Source organism: Papaver somniferum, chromosome 11 (genome assembly GCF_003573695.1).
Source record: "Papaver somniferum cultivar HN1 chromosome 11, ASM357369v1, whole genome shotgun sequence".
NCBI classification, from domain to species: Eukaryota; Viridiplantae; Streptophyta; class Magnoliopsida; order Ranunculales; family Papaveraceae; genus Papaver; species Papaver somniferum.
The window spans coordinates 18,544,323-18,565,718 of record NC_039368.1 but is presented as its reverse complement, the minus strand read 5'-3'; the positions used below and the strand labels follow the sequence as shown (position 1 = coordinate 18,565,718).

Genomic DNA, 21,396 nt, shown 5'->3' with positions numbered 1-21,396 from the left:
ATCAGAAGATGCCATCGGTCAGCAGATCTGACGGTCAGGGAATGATGGCTCAGAGGAGCACCAGATAATACACCTTGGGTGTTAACACACCCAATCCCGAGGAAGATCCCAGATCAACGGCCGAGATGAAGTTTGGCTGACACAGATGTGACCATACAAAGAGACACTTGTCTGACACGAGCAGACATCCATCTACCCGCATTAAATACCAAAGAGATATACACGTGTCAATCAGCTCGTGGAAGAGGCGAGGATAACCCTTCGTATTCAAGCTCAGGCCGCGGCATATGCCGAAGACCTCTGCGTAGTTGGCACAAAGCACAAGAAGATAAGATTACAACGACACCTCAGAAATGGGACTCACGTTCCAACCCTATAAATACCCCTCTCCACTAAGAGAGGAGGGGTCGACCATTTTGGAGAGCAATTATAGGAGAATATATGAGAGAGAAATAGGAAGAGTAAGTAATCCCCCTACTTCCGTAGACCTATGTATATTCTAAAGTCATTCGACTATCTTCATAACCATTCAGTACATAGTGAAACACCAACCCCGTGGATGTAGGCCTTAGTGCCGAACCACGTAAATCTGTCTCATTTACATTTCAGCAGCTTACATTCAGCGTTAAACTTCATATGCTTTATCTTTATACTTGATTCTTGGTTTATTCCTTTATACGAACATTATTTATGATAATATTCGACTAGACAATGACAAGCCCGAAGGCTTCGAGTCGATGAATCAATATAATCATCCCCGTTACGCATACGACGTACAATTCTAGAATTAGGATGTATGCGAATATTGTTTGTGAACACGTGGATGGCTTCGTGATTTATGTGTTCACAGTCAGGTACACCTATTTTCGTCGGCATACCAAATTTCTAAGTACACATTCCAGCGGTACGAACCTGGAGCACATCTACGGCACATAAAAAATTTTGAACAAAAAAATCCTTTTCCTAAGGGAGATATGTCTAATACTTTCTGGATTTGATTCTGTCTTAGGAGCTTCAATCCACATTTTCACAGTTACTATTTTCATGCATGTTTCAATTTATCTCTCCATTGATTATGAATCCCATGCTTCAGAATAATCCTAACAGAACTTCGGTAGTAGCAGTACTACTGTTACCTTCGTTTCTGTTTCGTCATCTTCGAATTCATCTTTGTTGAAAGAGTTACTGAAGAACTCCACTCAAACAAATCCAGGGACGGACTCCTAAAACTTTCATGGGTAGGACTAAAATGTCACTAGTTTACAAGGCGGCATGTTCGGATATATGTTTTAAAATAATTGTTTTGTACATTTCTATCAACAATTCGAACTTGGCCCAGTGGTTAAGCATTTTCGGCCTGGAGGGTTAGCTCTCAGGATCGAATCCCTCCCCCTACTTTTTGTGCATATATATTATATATATATATATAATTTTAGTTGGGACTTGGGGGCCTTGGAAGGTCTCTTGAATTTGAAAATTATTTTTTGCTGATTTTGAAAAGAATTTTCAATCCATCTTTACTGCCCTTAACTACGTTGTTAATTATGCTAATTATGGTATGATTAATTTGCCCGTTGTTCTATTGTTATGGAATTTATAATGTTTGCAATAAATCCAATTTATTTTGCATTAATTCATATTCAATGTTTGGGTTATAAAAAAATCAGTTTTGGAAGCAGAAACAAAAACAAGTTTTTACACCATTGCTTTTCTGAAAATCAAGAAACCAGTTTTCTGAGAAAGATTAGAAAGAGTGAAAGTGAGCAATGTCCATTGTGTGCTCGAGGGATTGAAGAGAGTCTGTTTTATCCTGGGGGTGTTGTGACGAAGAAAGAACTGCTTACACAAAACTCAAGGAAGAGCCACGAAACGTCCTAAAGAGAGAGACCTGGTCGTGACTCAGCGGTCACTTTGTTTTGTGTTCTAAATTTTTGTTTTGCAGGTGTGAAATCGGAAATTGTTCCAACAATTTTAGGACGATTCATTCTTCCATGGAATCTGAAAATAAAACTGTGAAAAGAAAACTGTTGCTGATATCAATAAGTCGTTCAAGTTTGAAGGAATCCATTTCAGAAGATGGAAGCAAAAGTTGTTCTTCTACCTCAAACTGATGAAGTTGCACATGATGATGACCTCCATCAAACCCGTTGATCCAAAAGATGCAAAAGCTGCGACAAAGGCAACTCCAGCTGCAGCAAGTGCAACTCCTCAACAACCTGAAAAACCTGTTGTGACCCAAACTGCTGAAGAAAAACAAAAAACCTATGGAAAATAGGTTGACGATGATTTTGATTGCAAGAATTACATTCTCAATGCATTGTCTGGCGATTTATATGAATATTACTCCACGTTTAATACTTCTAAAGATGTTTGGGATGCCTTACAAAAAAAACGATACTGAAGAAGTCGAACCGAAGAAATATGTTGTAAGCCGCTACATGAAATATCAAATGGTGGATGATAAATCAGTTGTTGCACAGGCTCATGAACTTCAAACAATTACATATGAAATTCTGACCGAAGGTATGAAAGTTGATGAACAATTTCAAGTAGCTGTTATGATTGATAAATTACCACCTAATTGGAAAGATTTTCGTAATGCTTTGCGCCATAAGTCTAAGGAATTTTCTCTTGAAAGTTTGATTGTTAAGATCAGGGTTGAAGAGGAAGCACGGAAACAAGATAGAAAAGAAGAGGTTCTTATTGTCTCCAACAATAAGAATCAGACTCAAGCGAGCTTGAAACCTAAGAAAAAACCTATGAAACCTGACCAGAACCAAAGGAAAGGAAAACCTAATCAAAACAAGAACTCACACAGATCAAGGAATGTTCGGAATTCCAATTCTGAGTTCTTTTGCTATGCCTGCGGTAAACCGAACCACATGGCTATGGATTGCAGGAATAACAAAGGAAAGAATAACTCACTAGGGGGAAAAAATGAGAGGAAAGAATCGATCGACGAAATATTTCTTGTACTGAACATAGAAGAAATTGAAGTGTGACAAGAAAAACTAACCAAAGCCCATAAGCCCAACAAATAAGCAAGCAATCGAAACTCCAATCAATATTAAGGAATCGTCGATGTAGTCCAAAATATAGTGAAGCAAGCATCTGCAACATCCTCAGATCACCCCCAACAAAACAAGGCATGCTTATTAGGATTTCTCACACATTACTCTCATATATGTGCAGAAAGAAAAACGGAGACGTAATCTCGTGGAATACCCTGATAAGCACACTGTGCTAAGAGTGTGGGAAGAAGAAAATCCATATTACAGTGCACTTTCTTTCTCATCTTTTCTAGCCGTTACCCTCCTAATAGGTGGACAACTTGGTCTTGGAGATGATACCAAATCCTACTAACATATTAAAAAAGAAATGAAACTTAAAATGGACTAAAAGATTTAATTTAAGCAAGTTCTTCATAACTTGCACAACACCACTTGAATATCTTGCGATCAATCACACACAGAACGAAGTATGTTAACAATGGATTATCACAAGATGTCTTTAGATCTAACAACAGTTCTAAAGATCCCGCTCATACTTCGATCTAGTTTGAGTGAATCTTATATCAGAAGAGAAGATTCTCAAGAATAAACAAACTAGGTGCAATCAAAGTTTCAACAACTGTTAGTCAATCAAATCAATCGAAAACTAATAACATTGCAGTTGTCTAGTTTCCCACCAATGGTACGCGTAGAGCTTCTTGATTCCACAAAAGTATTTAAATGAGCGGCCGTAAGAGATTTCACCTAATTATGATACTTTCCTCTCTGAATAGACGGCTCCATCAGAAACAACAATAAATGAAGTTTGCCTGGCTCTTAGCATAGTTTGCTAGAAATGCAAACTTAGGTACTTATAGACCAAGGATGTTTGGACATCAAGGAATTTCTAAAACCGAAAAATTCTCAAGATATGCAATGAATGGCAAGGTTTTTCTAATTCTAATAAATGTTTGTCAAATATTTCCGAAATATCACTACAAAAACAGGTGTTATTAGTGAGGTTTTTTTTTTGGGCTCACAAATAGTGTCACTATTTGTGACGGTCTGTTGACCAGCCGTAGGAAATACTAGGATTAGTGAAATGAGTAGTTTTCTTCCGTCGGTTTCGTGCTTCTGACAAAGAAAATCATTTTCCGGCAGATTAATGGCTGCGGATTCTCAGCCGTCACAAATATTTTGAGTATTGGCTCCATTTTTTGGCCTCTCCTGCGCATACTTAGACCAAAATTTCCTGGCTTGATTGGGGTATACCCAGATTAATTGGGGTATACCCAATTTTAAGTGGACTCTTTTTAAGGGCTAGGGGGTCCTAATGGGTGAAGTTACAATACTACCCTTTCCCTTTATAATTATATTATCCTAATCAGTTTTTTATTTTCATTTCATCTTCATTCTTCTCCTCCTCCACCAACAATACCGATATCCCCCACCACCACCATCAAAACTCGACGATTAAATCGAGTGGATCGTCGATTCAAAAATTCCGATTAATCTTCAAAAATGGATCCGCCGAGACCGAGGCTAGACGTATAAAAGAAGCTAATTGAAAACCCAATGAATACAACCCCGGATTTGCAAAATTAGTTCCACAAAAAGAGAAGAGAAAAACGGTTCAAGAAGAAGAATTCACAGCCGCTGAAACACGAGAAATGGTGCGATTAAGAAAGTAAGGGCTTACTTAAACTCACTCTAGTACTTCAATTTCATGTTTGCATGTCAAATTAGGTCTGAAAAATTGAATGTTTGAATTTGCAGTTATCTGGTCGGCAGGGTATTATGTTGTCGACCCTGCCGACTTTTCATATTTATGGTTTGGCCGGCAGGCTCTTAGGTTGAAGATCGTGTCGGCTGTTGAATACCCGTAACTGGTACTTGCAGGGCCGGCAAGTTATTCAACCTCAGACCCTGCCGGAAGCAAAAAAAAATTTAGCCGGGTTGATTATAATTTTTTTACCTTGCCGACTGTATTTCAAGTTTTTTGTGTCTCCTGATGCCTTGAATTTTTAAAACCGGAATGGTATTTGGATAAAACCATGTCGGCTGTTTGTCAGCCGACAATGTATGGGTAATGGTCCTACCGACCTGTAATGTGGAAAATCCTTGTATCTCCTGTGTTCATATTTGTTATAAGCTGGCAGTTATTTGAATGATACCCTGCCGACTATAGTTTAGCCGGCATATATGTTTTAGTCGACTCTTCCGGCTATTATTCCGCCGGATTGGTTATATTGGTCGACCCTGCCGACCTGTAATTTTTTTTCTTAATTGTTCTTGTTCAGGTTGGAAAATGAAAAGAAGAAAGCTATGAAAGCTCTTAGTCCTCCTTCAATACCTTCTCGTGTTGGTGATAAACTCTTGACTTCAACACATCGAGGGGCATACGTTGTGTCGGGAACGCTCAAGATCCATATATCGAATGATTCTGGACCACCATCGGAACCCAGTGATTCAGACGATACTCCAGATGAAGACCAATAAATTCCATCTGGTAGAAGAGGTGATGATGATGATGTTAATGAAGAAACTCCGGCTGCTGGAGGAGGTAACAATGATGATGATGATGGTGATCAAGACAGCATGATGTTGGAGGAGGTAATGATGATGATGATGATGATGATGATAATGGAGATAAAGGTAAGAATATCCAAGATGAAATTGTTGAAGAGGAAGAGGAACAAGAAGAAGATGAAGAAAGTGATGGAGAACAAACTAAAGCTAATGTTGAACAAACCCAAGCTTCAACTGAAACCGGAAAGAAGAAGAGGGTGATCACTAAACCAGCTAATTCCCACATGCCTGCCCCTCACTTGATGGTTACATTGAAAAAAGGTGAGCTTCCAAGGGGGACCCTAAGAGATGGTGGAGAATTTCTTTTTGGATACAAAGACTCTTGGGCATGTACGATTCGTAAGTACTCTCAATCTGTATATGTTTGTTATTCAAGTGTGTATCTATCTTAAATTTGCGTCAAGTGTTTGTATTTTTTTCATTTTTTTTTTGGTATTTAGGATCACAGGCATGCCTCTGTCTCTTTAGGCGCCAAACTTCGTGTTCAGTGACTAAGACTTGGGATCTTGATCTAGAATGTGAGGAGGTGAAAGTGATTGTCAAGAACTCCTGGTTGTGGCCTGCGGTAGAAAGTTCGAATATTGAGTATGATAGAGTTACCGTATCTGCATTCTGTGAGAGGTTCTACGGAGAGACTGATACAATGTTATTCCCATTCGGTGAGATGGCGATAATTCCCTATGATGCTCATCAAATTCTAGGCCTCGAGGTTGAGGGAAAAGCAGTGTGTGAGGGATTCAATTATGATTTTTCTTTTAAGGATATTTACAAATTGAGCCAGAAAATGTTCGGTTGTAATCAGATTGAGACGGAGTCTATGCTTGAGAAGAAACAAGGTCGTCTAAGCAAGAATTTTAATCTGAAGCTGTTGAGGGACACATTATCTGGGACCAAGAAAATATTTGATGAGGAAGGAAGGGTGCACCCGGTGCGAATCAATGCTACCGCGTCAGCTTATTTGCTTTACGTCCTAGGCAAATGTATCTTCCCCGACATTTCTGAAAACTTGGTCGACGCCAGTTATTTGCAACTAATGGATCCCTTAGATAAGGTGTGTGAGTATTCTTGGGGTACTGCGGTGGTCTCCTTCTTGAACAATGAGTTGACAAAGGGTTCTAGGGAACTCACCAAGCAAGTTAACGGAAACATATGTCTCTTCCAGGTAATTGTATTGTCTAAATCATTTATATTTGCAAAATTCTCGTAAGATAAGATTCTTATCTTACTAATTTATTTTTTTTGCATAGGTTTGGATATATTAGCACTTCCCTTCTTTGTTCAAAACCAAGGACTACGTCAAAAGTGGATGTGACTGTTGCGGTTCATAAGACAAGAAGGAAAATGTACAGTTTTAAGGGTACTCTGGATAAGGAAATGCCGCAACAACTTATCAAACTCCGAATGGCCATTGACAAATATACTGCGGATGATGTGATATTTGATCTGTATCGAGATGCTAGACAACAAGGTTTAATCCAAAGGAGAGATGAAGTTGCATTATACTATGGACTCTTGATGTTGTCCGATGGAGGATATTCAATGTACGATCCATATCGGGTAATGCGACAATTGGATTACGTCCAAGAAGAACCTCATTTCGATGAAGATAAGCCGTTCTTTACTGTGAAAATGGCTGAATGCACCACGTCCCAAAAAACTATTAACATCTCTTACGATCCAGCGCCAGTTCAAGAACATTGGGACAATAGACGTGGTCGTAAAATCGATGTGAGTCTTTTGGACGAGGTGACCACCGGTCATGAAGCCAGTGAGAAATACATGGCATGGTACTTGGGTTGGGCTCGTCCTACTGTGATTAGAGAAATGAGTGCTGAAGAATTGGCTCGTAAGAGGAAGATGGCATCGAAATACCCAGCAATAATACTTAAGTTCTTTGCAAGTATTTTAGAGTTGCTCTTACTATTTTAAGATTACATTATCGAATCATTCTATTAATTGTTTGTTTTTTTATTGAAAATAGAAGGATCAATTGAAGACCTTTGTGAAGGTATTGTGTTGCGCGAAAGACAGGGGAGAGCCTTTGTCGATTGAAGAGCAAAGCAAGCACATTGACTATGCTTGCAATATTGACAATGAGGAAGTCGATGACTTGTTCAAGCAACTTGATGCTGAAGTAAATAGGGAAGAAAGAGCCAGGAGAGAAGCACAAGCAAAGATGAATGCTGATAAAAAGAGGGCTCGTAGTGCTCCTGGTGGTGAAGGTAGTAGTAGTGGTCGTGGTGGTGAAGGTAGCAGTAGCGGTGGTGCTCCTAAACGGGGCCGTGGTCGTGGTGGTTAATGAATGATTTCCTAGTTTATTTATTTATGTTGTGTTGGACAAATGTTAAGGTTAAAGGTGGAAAAATATTTTTTTAAGGTTTATGAGACATGTTTTCGTATTTTGGACAACATGTGTTGGATTTCTAGTTGTTGAATGAATGGTTTTTTTTAGCTATGTAAAGTTTCAATACTTATGCCGGCATGCTGTTTTTAAGTTACAGTGCCGACCACCCCAGGGCCGAAAAGGTTTTGAACTGTCAGTCTGCCGGCCCTGATAGCAGAAAATGCTTGAATACCAGGGTCGGCAAGGTCATCAGATCAATACCAAGCCGGATTTTATACCGCCGGCAGGGTTTTATCTTATCGACCCTGCCGGTTATTTGTTGCAAAAAACACCTACTCCTGATGCCTAAAATCATCATAAGGCCGGCATGGTTCTAAATTATGATCCTTGCCGACCACATTACAGCCGTCATGCTAGTGAACAAATACCGTTCTGACGGTTTAACAGAAAATTGCATGAACTCCTGATGCCTAAAAGTCATAAGGTCCGCATGGTAAAATTTTTTTACCTTGCCGGTCATAGAGCTGCCGGCATGCAAATCACCAAATACGTTACCGGCGGATACACGAAAGAAAATGTTCTCCTGATGCCTAAAAGTTATAAGGTCGGCATGGTAAGAAACTTCCCACCCTGCCGGCCAGTTGTAGTCGGCATATTAGGGAAAACAAACCTCGCCGGCAAATTCAAAATTCAAATTTTTGTCAAGTACAATTTCATTGATTGACTTGTACTTGGGCACTATAACGGCCAAATTTGGCCACCATCCTATAGATACACTACTCCACTCTACAAAACAACATACAAATAGTTTCATATACTCTCCAAAGCTCATATCATCATCATACACTCCATCTAACTCACCCAATATCTCTCTACATATAACAATGGCTTCATTTGATTCTAATGAAGATTTGGCAATCACCAAAGCTTGGTATGCGGAAAAACGACTTAGACGTCAATCCTCCGAAAGGGAGGATTCAACAACCTTTTGGGCTAAAGTACACAACAAATTTAGCCAAGAATTTGGAAATCCTAATGCAAGAAGTATCCAACAACTCCATGATAGGCACCTAGTCATCGAAAATGCGATACTTTCTTTTTTAGCTCTCCAACCTCGGATTTTTAACACTCGCCCCTTCACCTTGTCCATTGCACAATTTGTAAGTAATTTTGTGGTATTTTTTACGTACCCAATATTGTGTTATCTTCTAGTGAAACACCACTAACAAATGTAAGCTTGTTTTTGTGTTTTTGTAGCACGAAGTCGTGAAAGCGCGCTACTTGGAAGTAAAGGGGGAAGCATTCGCCTTTGATGCAAGCTATCACTTCTTAGAAGATATAATCTCAGAGGATAACCCGAACCTACTTGGATGTTGTATCGTCTTCGGAGGAGGAAGATTGATGTCTTTAGAAGTTTTTGTATAGTTTTTGTGGGTAGACCTATATGTAAACTCTCACGAGACTATAACTCGTCCACTAGAGTCACCTAGGGGTTCAATGGCTTGATGCACATGCTAAGTGCATTCGTTTTTCCGTCGACAAGGAGTTGTATTTTATGTTTCAATCAATGTAATAACCAAAATTGCATGAATAAAGTGAATTACATCTTCCCATATTTTGTTTTCTTTTTGGTATAAGTATATGCCGGCAAGGTTAAAAATCCTTAGCATGTCGACCACAGGTCAGCCGACAATGTTAAAAATTATGTGCATGCCGACCATATGAGAGCCGACATGGTAGGAAATATTTACATGCCGACCGTAAGATTAGTGTCCCAAAATAGTCGGTGTGTTCTTCATCCGAGGACCATGCCGGCCCTTCTTAGTCGGCATCTTATTCAAAGTAGACCTTGCCGGCTACCACCGGTCGGCACCTTATTCAAACCTCGACCTTGCCGACCTTGTGCATTTTCAAAACCAAATTTTTTGATAGAAATCGAACTCATAAGACAGATGAAAGGTTTAATCTATTGAATTCATAATTACAAAATTTTAATTTAAGCTCAATTAATTAACCTAATCAGATTTTTTAGTGTTAATTAAACAAGGGCATATTAGCCATTTAGAAAATACAAGGTTAAGGGGTGACTTGGTATTACTTCAAAATGACCAAATTTTGTCTCATTAGATATACCCCAATTAGTTTGGGTATACCCTAATCTCGCCAAGCATAATTTCACTAAATTAAAAAAAAACCTTTTTTATTCGTTTTTCTCGACCTTATCTGTTTAACTCAAACATATCTGGTTTTATTTCAGCTTATCTTTTCCCCTTTTTTTCTCCGCTGAAGAACCCATTTTTTTCCCCGCTGAAGAACTGAGGATTGCTCTCTCCGTTGAAGAACTGAGGTTTGCTCTCTCCTCTTCTATGTTACCATCTCGTTCAATTCGTCACTTCTCTGTTATTATTCTCTTCTGTGTCTTTTCTGTTTTCGTTCATTTCTTAATTCGTTGTTGCTTTCTTTTGCAGAAAAAAGAAAAGTTTTAAGGAACTAACCGTTAAGGTGAAAGTTGAGGAACCAGGAAATGAATCCATTAATGGGTTTTTGTTATTTTGCTAAATTTTAAATTTAATTTTAATTTGTTGCGTTCATCTCTTAAAGACCTACCAGAGTGTTTAAGGTGAAGATCGATTGTGAAGAAATTTAATTTGATGTATTTTTTGTAGTTTCAAGTAATTTATTTTTTGTTTGATTTTTAGCTGTAGCAATCCTGCTTTTAAATTGTTATAGCATTCACTTAAGTCTTAATGGACTTGATTTAGAAGATAGTTTGATTAGCAGAGAAAACGTTTATTAATAGTTAAAAGATAAACATCATGCCATTTTATTTTCTCGCCCAAAAAAATGTAGCATGCTTTCGGGACCTAATTTAATTGGGGCCATAGATATTAAATGGGGGCCATGACATTTTATTTGCATCCCAGAATTTTCAGGGGCGTATTAATCTGATGATGAATATACTGTTTTATTCTTGACTAATATTTTTTTTCACGACCCTCATTAACGACCCTTCATAGACATTAACGACAGTTTAGAGTCGTCATATACATAATCAAAACAATAACGACTGTTCCAAAGCGTCGTCAGGGAATTGCTTATGTATATGACGACCCTAAATTGTCGTACATTTCCGCCATTAACGACGAAGATAACGATTCTTTTTAAAGACTAACGACTGTCTATAACGATACTTCAAAAACAGTAACGACTGTTTACAGTCGTTATATGCATAATCAAAACAATAGAGACCCTTCCAAAGGGTTGTCAGGGACTTGATTATTTTTATGACGACTCAAAACTGTCGTACATTTCCGCCATTAATGAATCTTCGACAATTTAGAGTCGCCACTAAAACAGTCTAAACATTAACGACTGTTTAGGGTCGTCAATGAAAAATTTCAATACCTTGGCAATTTTTCATACTGGTCTGGCAAAAAAAAATAATAAAAATATAATAATTGGACTAAAAATTGCAGACAAAAATCTGGAAAAAAAAAGGTTAAACTAAGTAAGATTATCACTAATTAATTAAATTTTAACTCTAATCACTTTGGGGCATTTTAGTTATTTAGAAAATATTTTTATAAAGGGTGGTCCAAATTATGGTTAGGTGACCTTTTTTGTCCTTTAGTGCCAGGCCCCATTTAATTTTCATGGCCCCCAATTAAACCAGGTTTCGGAACCATTTGCCGATTGATATTGAAAGTTAAGAAAGTTGATATTGGTTAGATGACGTTCTGCTGCATCTTTATTAATGTTGCAATACAAAAACTTTGAGCCTCTTTTGTGTCAAAGGTTGCGCAATATTCTCCTTGGACTTTATCCAATCAATGGAAATAACACCGATTGAGATTAGTTATTTTCAGCTTTAACTATTATAGCTTGGCTAACACAATGTATAGATATAGCTGGCACAGGCCTATGCCAAAGAGGAATGTCTTTTAAAAAGCATCTTAGGCACTCGGCCCCCTCTCATGCTTTATCTAACGCAATACTCTCAGATTCCATAATGAATTGAGCGATATGTTTGTTTGGAAATCTTCCAACAACAAACCCACATGTTAGAGTGAAACCATATCCACTCGTAGACTTAGACTCCTCTGAGTCAACTATCCAGTTTGCATCATAAAGTCCCAAGGACAACAAGATACCTTTCATAAATCAAAAGAGTATTTTAGGTACCATAATACTCTACTCAGTGCATCTGAATTCTCTTGCTCTGGACTACAATTATATCCACTTAACTTACTCACAATATAGGCAATGTCTGGACTCTTACAGTTCATTAAATTCATCATACATCCTATAACTTTTGAGTATTCAAGTTAAGATACTCCACTACCCTTATTTTTATTGAGACTACAAGAATAATCGTACGAAGTACAAGAAGGTTTACAATCAGACTGATTGTATCTCTTAAGCACAACTCAACATAATGAGAACGACTAAGACTTATAAATGTTTGATTATCTTCTAATCCTCATCCCTAAGATTACATCAAAAGGGCTCAAGTCTTTCAAGTCAATGTTCTCATTTAGTGCATGTTTTAAGTGGAATTCATCACATCTATGTTTGTATCAAGCATATCATCAACATACAAGCATACAATTACACAGACATCCTTAACAAGTTACTTGTAAACATACTTGTCAGATTCATTAATTTAAATCCACTATCCATTATCACATGATTAAATTTTCCATGTCACTGTTTACGTGCTTATTTGAAAACCATACAAAGATTTCTCAAATTACAAACTTTGTATTCACAACCTTTCACTACAAAGTCTTCAGGTTGATCTATGTAAATTTCTTTACCTAATTCACGGTTTTAGAAAAAGCTGTCTTAACATTCATCTGATGTATCTCTACGTTCTTTATGGCAGCAATAACAATTAGTATCTCTACGGAAGTAATTGCCATCATAATTGAATTAGAATCAAGGAAATCTACACCTTCTTTTAGTTTATAGCCTTTAGCTACCAACTTAGCTTAATATTTTTCCACAGTTTCATCTACCTATCGTTTCCTCTTAAAGACTCATTTACATCCCATGGTCTTACAACCTGGAGGTAAACTAGCAAGATCCCAAGTCTGGTTCCAACGGACTGAGTCCATTTCACTAAATAAATCTTCTTACCAGAATGGGGTTTCAGTAGATATCAAGGCTTCTTTACAAGTCCGTGGCTCAGACTAAGCTAGGCATGTTATGAAGTCGGTTTCATAAGAAGTCTCAAGTCTAATTATTTTACTTCTCTAAGGCTCAACATCAACTTCATCTTCCTTTAAAATAAGTTCTCACTCTTTGAAAATAAATCTAGGGGATCAACAACACATCTCTAATGAGGTACATGTTTAGAATAAACATGTTCAAAGAACTCAGCATCCCTAGATTCCGTAATAATATTCACACCAATGTCAGAAAAAATCAGAACACACAACCAAAACTATTTGTAGAAGTATAATCAATATACCCTATACGAAAACACAATCAACATTTTTGGTTTCAATCTAGTTCTTTTAGGAAGAGGAATTACAATCTTAGTCAAACGCCCCCATACTTTGACACATTCATAAGAAGGTCATCTACCGTTCCATAAACCATATGGAGTTTCATCTGATTCTTAAAAGGGTACTTTATTCAGGATATACTAGTTAAGAGGACTGCCTCCCCCCACAAGGCCGCAGGTAATCCTGAACTAATCAACATGGAAATTATCATCTCCTTAAGGATACGGTTGTTATGTTCAAGGCTTCTAATTGGTTTCCAACTTCAAGTTTATACATTTTAAGGCTTCTAAGGCGTCATCCTTATCCTAAGCAAGTATACAAGATAGTAACTCGTACAATCATCTATGGAAGTTATAACCATCTTTTACCACAGTGGTTTTGGGTTGAACTCATGTCAACTAGGCCTAACTGAATTAATTCTAAAGGCTTAGAATTACTCTGAACATTTGTGCTAAAAGATTTTATAGCATATTTTGATTCTTCACAGATTTCACTTTTGTGTTCAAAATCCAAACTAAATTTGGGTACGAAGACTATGCTAGCCAGTTAAGCATTGACTTATAAGTTTACGGTTCCAAGTCTACCACGTAAAACAGTCAATCACACAAAGATATCACAAGAATCAACTACGTTCACATCATCAGTTTTTCCGTTAAGCTTATATAGACCCAAAGTCCTATAACTCTTGCTTAAAAAATCACTGCCTCGTTACAACAAGTTTTCCAGATTCAATTAAGATCTTAAATATTTTTCCATCTACAACAGAACAAGATACAAGATTTTCGCATATGCTCGGAACATGAAAACTTCATTCAATGTGAGAATATTACACATATGAGCTTCTGCTCGACCTTTTCCTTTTATGCGACCTCTATTGCATATGAGTTACTCAATAAGAGTTTCTCGACATCCCCTATCCTATGATAGGAGGTGAACAGGTCTCTGTTTCAACAAACATTCTTGGTGGCTCCAGAGTCCACCTACTGGTATCTCACATTGGTTATTAAAATAACTTCCGACATCATACCACCAAACTCGTTCTAGTTTGTTTCAACTAAATTAGCATTAACTTTCTACTTATTAAGGTTTTTATGTTGTCTACAATTTACTGCCGCGTGGCCAGGAATTTTACAAACATAACACTCACCCTTAACTAAAGTAATTCCGGATTCAGGTTTACGAAATATACCTTTATCATGAAGACCATGCTTAGAGTTGCGTTCGATGTTCTCACCTTTGCCATCTTTGGAAGATTTGTTTCCAACCACATGCGGCTATTAGCCATGTCCCTCGGAAATGACACCTTTATTCACAAATCACAATTCCAAATCAGAAAGTAAAATATGAGTTTTGAAGATAACATCTATATATACAAACTTCGTTTGAATCAGCGTTTCAAAAAACTCATGGTTACCCCACAAAAATTAATTTAGTTAACAACAATTTTCTGCTCGTCAGAATTTTTCAGAAACGTTTTTCTGTTTTGTAAAATATCAAAAAAATACTTTTACAACTCCAAAAATTCTGAAAGTTTACGCGGGTAACTATCAGGATGTCTACTACGTTGTGTCAAAAGGGTTCATCGAAGTTCCTACTATATTAAAAGATAAAAATGCAACTCTACAGCTGACCAGAAATTCGTTTATGTTTTTCACTCCACAATTAACATCCATGATTCACAAACCAATCAATCGTTTTCGATTATTACAAATATTAATGTCTTAAGATTGTTGGGTACAATAATCAAAAACAAAGAAAAATCAAATAAGCAAAAGTTATTGATACTTAGCTCCTTTATAATGGAAGTGATTGCTTTGACGAAACGAACAAGCTCCCCGTATCTCCGCAACAGCAACAAGGAAAAACTTTGGAAAATAGAGTGAGTCACGTGTTCAACACGCTGTCCTTAAGACATTAGCGCCCGGCTACACTCAAGAGTGATGCTATAGCCCTCACAGGACGGATATCTCCAGGATAAAACACCCTAATACACCTACTACTAGCATATGTAGTAGATGCTCAACTTGAGCTTGGCAACTCCGAAAAAACCGTTAAGGAAAATCGCGAATGCTTAAAAAACGCTATAAAATATTTTCCCTTAGGGGGTCCTCTAAAATATAGAGCAACCCCTTTCCCATGATTTTACAAAAGTAGTGAATTTCTTTATATAATGGAATAAAACAATTTAAGAAGAGGAATTCCCCGATGTGGGACTAAAAAGCTTATATAGTCTCTTAAAACAACTAAAAAGTGGAAACTCCACAATGTGGGACTAATTAGTTTTTCATTCACAAACAAAACAATAAATTAATTTTATTTAGTTAAACACATTAAAATAATAATTAATAAATATTGTTCCAACATATATTTTGTCAGATAGCCAGTTAATTTAGTTAGTAGTGAGTGCATTTGATTTTTCATCGTCATGGAGTGTGACATGCTGCTTGCCATTAATCAAGAATTCAAGAAGAATGCGATGAATCATGAATAGTTAGGTTGATGGTGGGGGCTAATGACCCTTAAAAGTCTCACAGAGAATCTTTTGTTTCTTTTCAAGTTTTAAGTTTTAGATACTAATGACCAAAAATCTGATGATTGATCATTTAGTATTTTTATAAATTATATTTAACAAGTTATTGATCTTTAATCTCACCTAACGTAGACATGCCTCTGCCGTTTCGTATTTAGAGATTATATATGATGGCAAGATAAAGTGTAGGAAGCATCATAATATAGCTTCCCTGCTAATCGTCAAGTCAAATAATAAACGTTTTCTCTGTACTTAAATTGTTCTTTTAGTGATGCTAGAGTATAGGTTCATTTGATAAGACTGCTGGTGGAAAGAGTTGAACTGATGTGTGCCTATTTATTTCTGAAAGGACGATCAGAATCTAAAAATCATAGGATGTGGTAGCCACCAAGTAGTATTACTGCGCCTAGTACTGTCCCTCTATCTATTACTGTAGATTTTGTTCTCATGTAAAGTGGTCTAGTGGACATATTGGATACACTAACTAATTTTTTGGTAAGTTCAGTGGGCGATAGAAAACTGAGAGTAATAACTGACGTATCTGAGAAGTTAAATGATTTCTACTGTAGTTTTTTTCTTGATGCTTGGGTGTACTAGTAAGTGATGCTTCGTCTAATATTATGTGAACACTTCGTCTAATATGGGCACGGTTGAGATCATTCCTTTAGCTCAGGTAATATTTCCTCAAGTGTTGTTTTCAAAAATCCTTTATGACTTGTCTTAAGCTACTGAAGCTTGTGTACAGGCACAGAGCTAGTAAGGATCTATTGGGGATAGCAGTCCCCACTGAGTTTTATGAGGTGATATCAGTGCAAGGGGGGACAATTCTGTGAGGTGATAGGAAATGGTTAAGGTTTGTTCAGTCGTTCCAATTCTATGAGGTGATAGGAAAATGTTTCCATGTTGGTGTTGTTTATGATAATTTGATGTTGATGGAATTTCTAGCTCCGTCCCAGCTTGTGTATCTGAGTTTGTGTTCCTTTATGTTGATGGAATTTGATGTGTGGTGTTCATTTGTGCTTAATATCAACTGTATGTCGATCTGTAACTAATTATTTCTGACAAACCTTTCTATGACGTCAGGTACATTTTGTCCATGTTTTACTGATTATCTTAGTTCAAGGATATTGTGGCTGAAAAATGGATAAGAATTGGATTCATTGTCAACGATCGAGTAAGGAGTTTCGTCAAGGGTTGTGTTTATTCTTAAACTATGCATTTGAAAATGGGTTTGTTACCGAAGATAACAAAGTGAAGTGTCCATGCAAAGAGTGCGCCAATGTCGTATAGAAGATGGAAATTTGTGGAAGAACGGCTTGTACATCCACTAGATAATGTTGTGGAGAGCCAGTGGAGGATACTCGTTGAGGTTTGGGAAAAGGATGTGAAGAAACAAGTAAGTGTCAATATTTTTTCTTTTCTATTTTGTTATGGGTTTTGCTTTTGATGTTACAAATGGTCTCTATTCAAGAAAACGTGGTTATGTCTAATTGCTTGGAACATAACCAAACCCTTTGTTATGCAATACTGCTCCTTATTATGGTGTTTGGGTAGATTCGAAATTAAGTATATTGTTGTAAGGCATACATTTAGATCCATAATTTTACATCGTTGTGGACTTGCTAGCCCAGCTGAATTCAATAGATTGATAGATTACGTTTTGTAGTTCCTTGCTCTTCTGAACTGAAGATTCATAGCAGCTGATCCTCTTTAAATGGTTGTATACTTGGTCATTTAGGCTAGATTCAGTTTACGTGTTTAATTTTCATGCAACGTATTATTTTTTCTTTTTCGATTTTGAGAGCCTAAAAATTACTGGATTTTATTGATCTACGCGTTGAAGTCTCAATATTAAGCAGTTCTAACACTATAATCTTATATGTTATTGGTCTAGGAAATGTGCGCTGTCAACAAAGAAAACATGAAGAAGCAAAACTTTCACCATACTACAGGCTCTAAACCACATGCAAAGTGTGCAGCAGAGGTAAGATTTTATGTCACTGTTAGTAATGCATCTCATTTGCTATATGAAAAACTTTAGAATGTTATATGAAGAGAATATTTTTATGGGTGTTTATGATTAAACTTTGGTGACTGATTCAGGAACTCAACATAGGTATACTTGTTTCTATTCCCATGCCTAGTTTCAGGTTCATTCCTTGATCTTCTTTGAAGATGATTTTCATATGTTGTGCTAGCTAGAAGGCGCAGGCAGAGCGATCTGCAGCCAATATTATGGCATAGGAAATCTCTGTTTGATTCTTGATAAGTGGAAAAGATTTCTTAATCCATCATTTTGGATTCTATCCATTGCATACTAACCAGGATGTTTTTTCTGCTTGAATACTTTTTTAATAGCTGGCGTAGAAATCAGGACGGCGTCCTAAACGTCACGAGGTTTTTGAAGTTACCCATACTAAAAAAAAGAAAACTGAAGACCCAGATGAAGTATTGATGGAACCTGAAGTGGCTGCAGAACTTGTACGTCGTATAGTTTTATTATTAATCAATTTTGAATTTGTTTACATATGATTATTCAAGCATTTGACCACGAAATCGGTGTGTTTCTGTAGAAGGAAATGAAGGAAGTAGAGATCCAAGCTAGCCAACCAAGTTCTAGATTGTGCTACAAGGACGACATGATGCATTTGCAGAAGTGCGAGGACGAGATAAAGGGGGTCGTGTTCGCTGTCTAGGCAGTTGTATAAAGCCACAGAAATATTGGGGGTGAAGGTTCATCAACCAAGCCTACCACTGAACCAAATGCAGAAATTTTGAACCTTAGACAACAACTGGAGAATACTCTTGCAGAACTTCAAGCAGCAACGCAACGGATAGCTGAATTGGAGGCACTTCTCTTTGCGCATGATGAGCCGGGAACTAACAACACATCTTATTAGGCAGCCTTGGATAGGATTGCAGAGCTGGAGGCAGAATTGAGGTAACTGAGTTACTTCATTAAGTTATTTCCTCCTTAAAACCTTGAACCTGGCATGAAATTTTCTGCGATGATAATGATTGAAATGGTTTGTATGTTAGATGACATACAAGACTGTTACCCCATCGACTGACGCGGAGATCAAGAACAGTCCATGAATGGAAGATGTTGGTGTATGGATGGGTGACTGATACATAGGTGCTCGTTTTTTTTTTGGATATAAGGGATTGGTATTTTATTGTTTTCATGGCATATGGATGGGTGACTGATATATAGGTGCTCTTTCTTTTGAATATAAGGGAATTGGATGATGTCTTTTTTTTGTTTTCATGCCATCAGTTGTGTTCGCAGTTTGTCCCAAGCTTTACACATGCATACTTCTGGTATTTCTAAAACAGTAAAATGCATATATGTAAGTTTCAAAGCTTTGTAAGACTTTGTTATATATGAATACTAGTTCAATGGAGAACTTTATAAAACTTTGTTATATATGAATGCAAGTTTCTATCTAAGATTTATGTTCTGAAAAATCCAAGAACTGAGAATTCTTCCACTCTAAAATCCATCTCCGGTGACCATTTGATGGCGATCGGAAAATATTAGTGAGGGTCTGTAAACCGTCACAAATACAGAAATCGGACTTGGCAGCCGTTGCCGGAATTTTTTTAGCCGGCGGTGTACTAGAGTTGGTGACGGCCAAACAATCGTCACAGATAGAAAATAATTAGTGACGGTTGACCAAACCGCCACAAAAAGTGGACTGTCACCAATAACATTTGTGACACTGCTAGTCTCGACTGTTGGTTGTCCGTCACAAACGCGTATTTGTAACGGTTTAGTTTCCTATTTGCGACGGTTTTTGAACCCTCACTAATAGGACCTGTTTTTGTGGTGTCTCTCAATAGAAAATCTCCGATTAGTAAATACACAATACTAATTTTATTCTCTAAAGATATGCATTTAATTGCTGGTAATTAAAGCATATAAAACCAAAAACCTTAATTAACGAGGATATGTGACGAATACAGATACTTCTCGCGGGGAGACAAACAACACATATTAGCAACATACCCAATCAATACACACAATACATGCTCACAAATAAATAAGACTCATCATGCTTGCAAATTTAAGAAAACTTAATGATTACAAAAAGGTTATAAGAGTTCCCACCTTTTTTTATGGCAAACCACGCCTACTTCAAGAATTCATATCCACCATTCTATAGTACCGTTCCTTGTTATCTTCATCATTGTCTTGAATGTTCAATCACCATATGAATCAACATGACAATGATACATAAATGGTTGTTCAGAATCCCAATCGATATCATTTGCTCTATCACAATATTCTTTCTAGCATTCCACTATCTCTTTCATTATTAAGTTTCTAGTAAATGTTTTATGTCCAAATTGATTACCGGCTGGTAGGAAAAATATTCGGGAAAGTCTTCAGAAAAATGGTAGGAAAAGTCAGCGTCATCGATCAACTAAAAATTAATAGTCAACAGTCGGTCTACTAACAATCAACGTTCAGTCAAGGTCAAAGAAGCCAAAGTACAAAGTCAAATAATCAATGGCCAAGCTAGTCAAAGCCGGGTCAAGTCAACAATCATGTCTTGTTCAACTTATCAAGGTCAACGAGTCAAATCGGGTAATCAGTAAGTCAACAGAGTCGACTATGTCAGACATCTGAGTCTGGTGAATCAAATCAGTTAGACATCTGACTAGGTTGAAAAACTCAAGGCTTAAACCATTGCACATGCCATAAACTCTATCGGCACATGATGGCGCATCAAAATAAATGTACATAGCCTGAGCAAAACCACCATGTCGCAGTCTCACAACAACTCCGTTTAAACAATATCAGCCTCTTTTTTATCTCTTCAATCCTACCAGATTATTCATATCACAAACTCATCTTACCTGCCAATTCCTTTCCAATTGCAGTCTCATTTCAATCATCAACAAATCCCATTTCAACCATCATCAGCTCTTACATTTCATACATCTTCTGTCACACAATCAGACTCACTATTTGTTTCCCTACCATCTCCAAGTCCAATTTCAGCAACATCCACCAAACTACAATTGTAGCTCCCATCACTACCGCAATCCATTTATTTCAATAAAATAATTTTTTCACAACTTCAACTTACTTGGAATTAACAACTGCATTTGCTCGTGCTAGTACCTCTAGAAAATCTTGGATTTTTGCAATATGAGATTGAATGCCATCACTCTAATTTGTATTTTACTTCTTATTGGTGCTGCTGGGAAATATGCAAGCCCCCTCCGAAACTATCTATTCCAACCATACAACCTCCATTACCAACATCTGCTCTATTTTCTCCACTGAATACACCCACACAAACACAAAAAGAATATATTTACATTTGAGTTTGTCCTTGCCAGTAATTCATATCAAACCCTAACTCATATTTCTTCCCAATTTTCCTAACCCTTGTTTGCATCTATAACAACTCATCTCCCCCC

General features: G+C 37.2%; 1 long non-coding RNA gene across 1 annotated transcript; it reads left to right on the top strand.

The window, feature by feature from the left end:
- The first annotated feature begins 17,227 nt into the window (after positions 1-17,227).
- LOC113322584 lies at positions 17,228-18,435 on the top strand. Its single transcript, XR_003347235.1, has 3 exons — positions 17,228-17,359; positions 17,858-17,947; positions 18,322-18,435. It is a non-coding gene; the product is annotated as an uncharacterized LOC113322584 (long non-coding RNA).
- Positions 18,436-21,396: the final 2,961 nt, after the last annotated feature.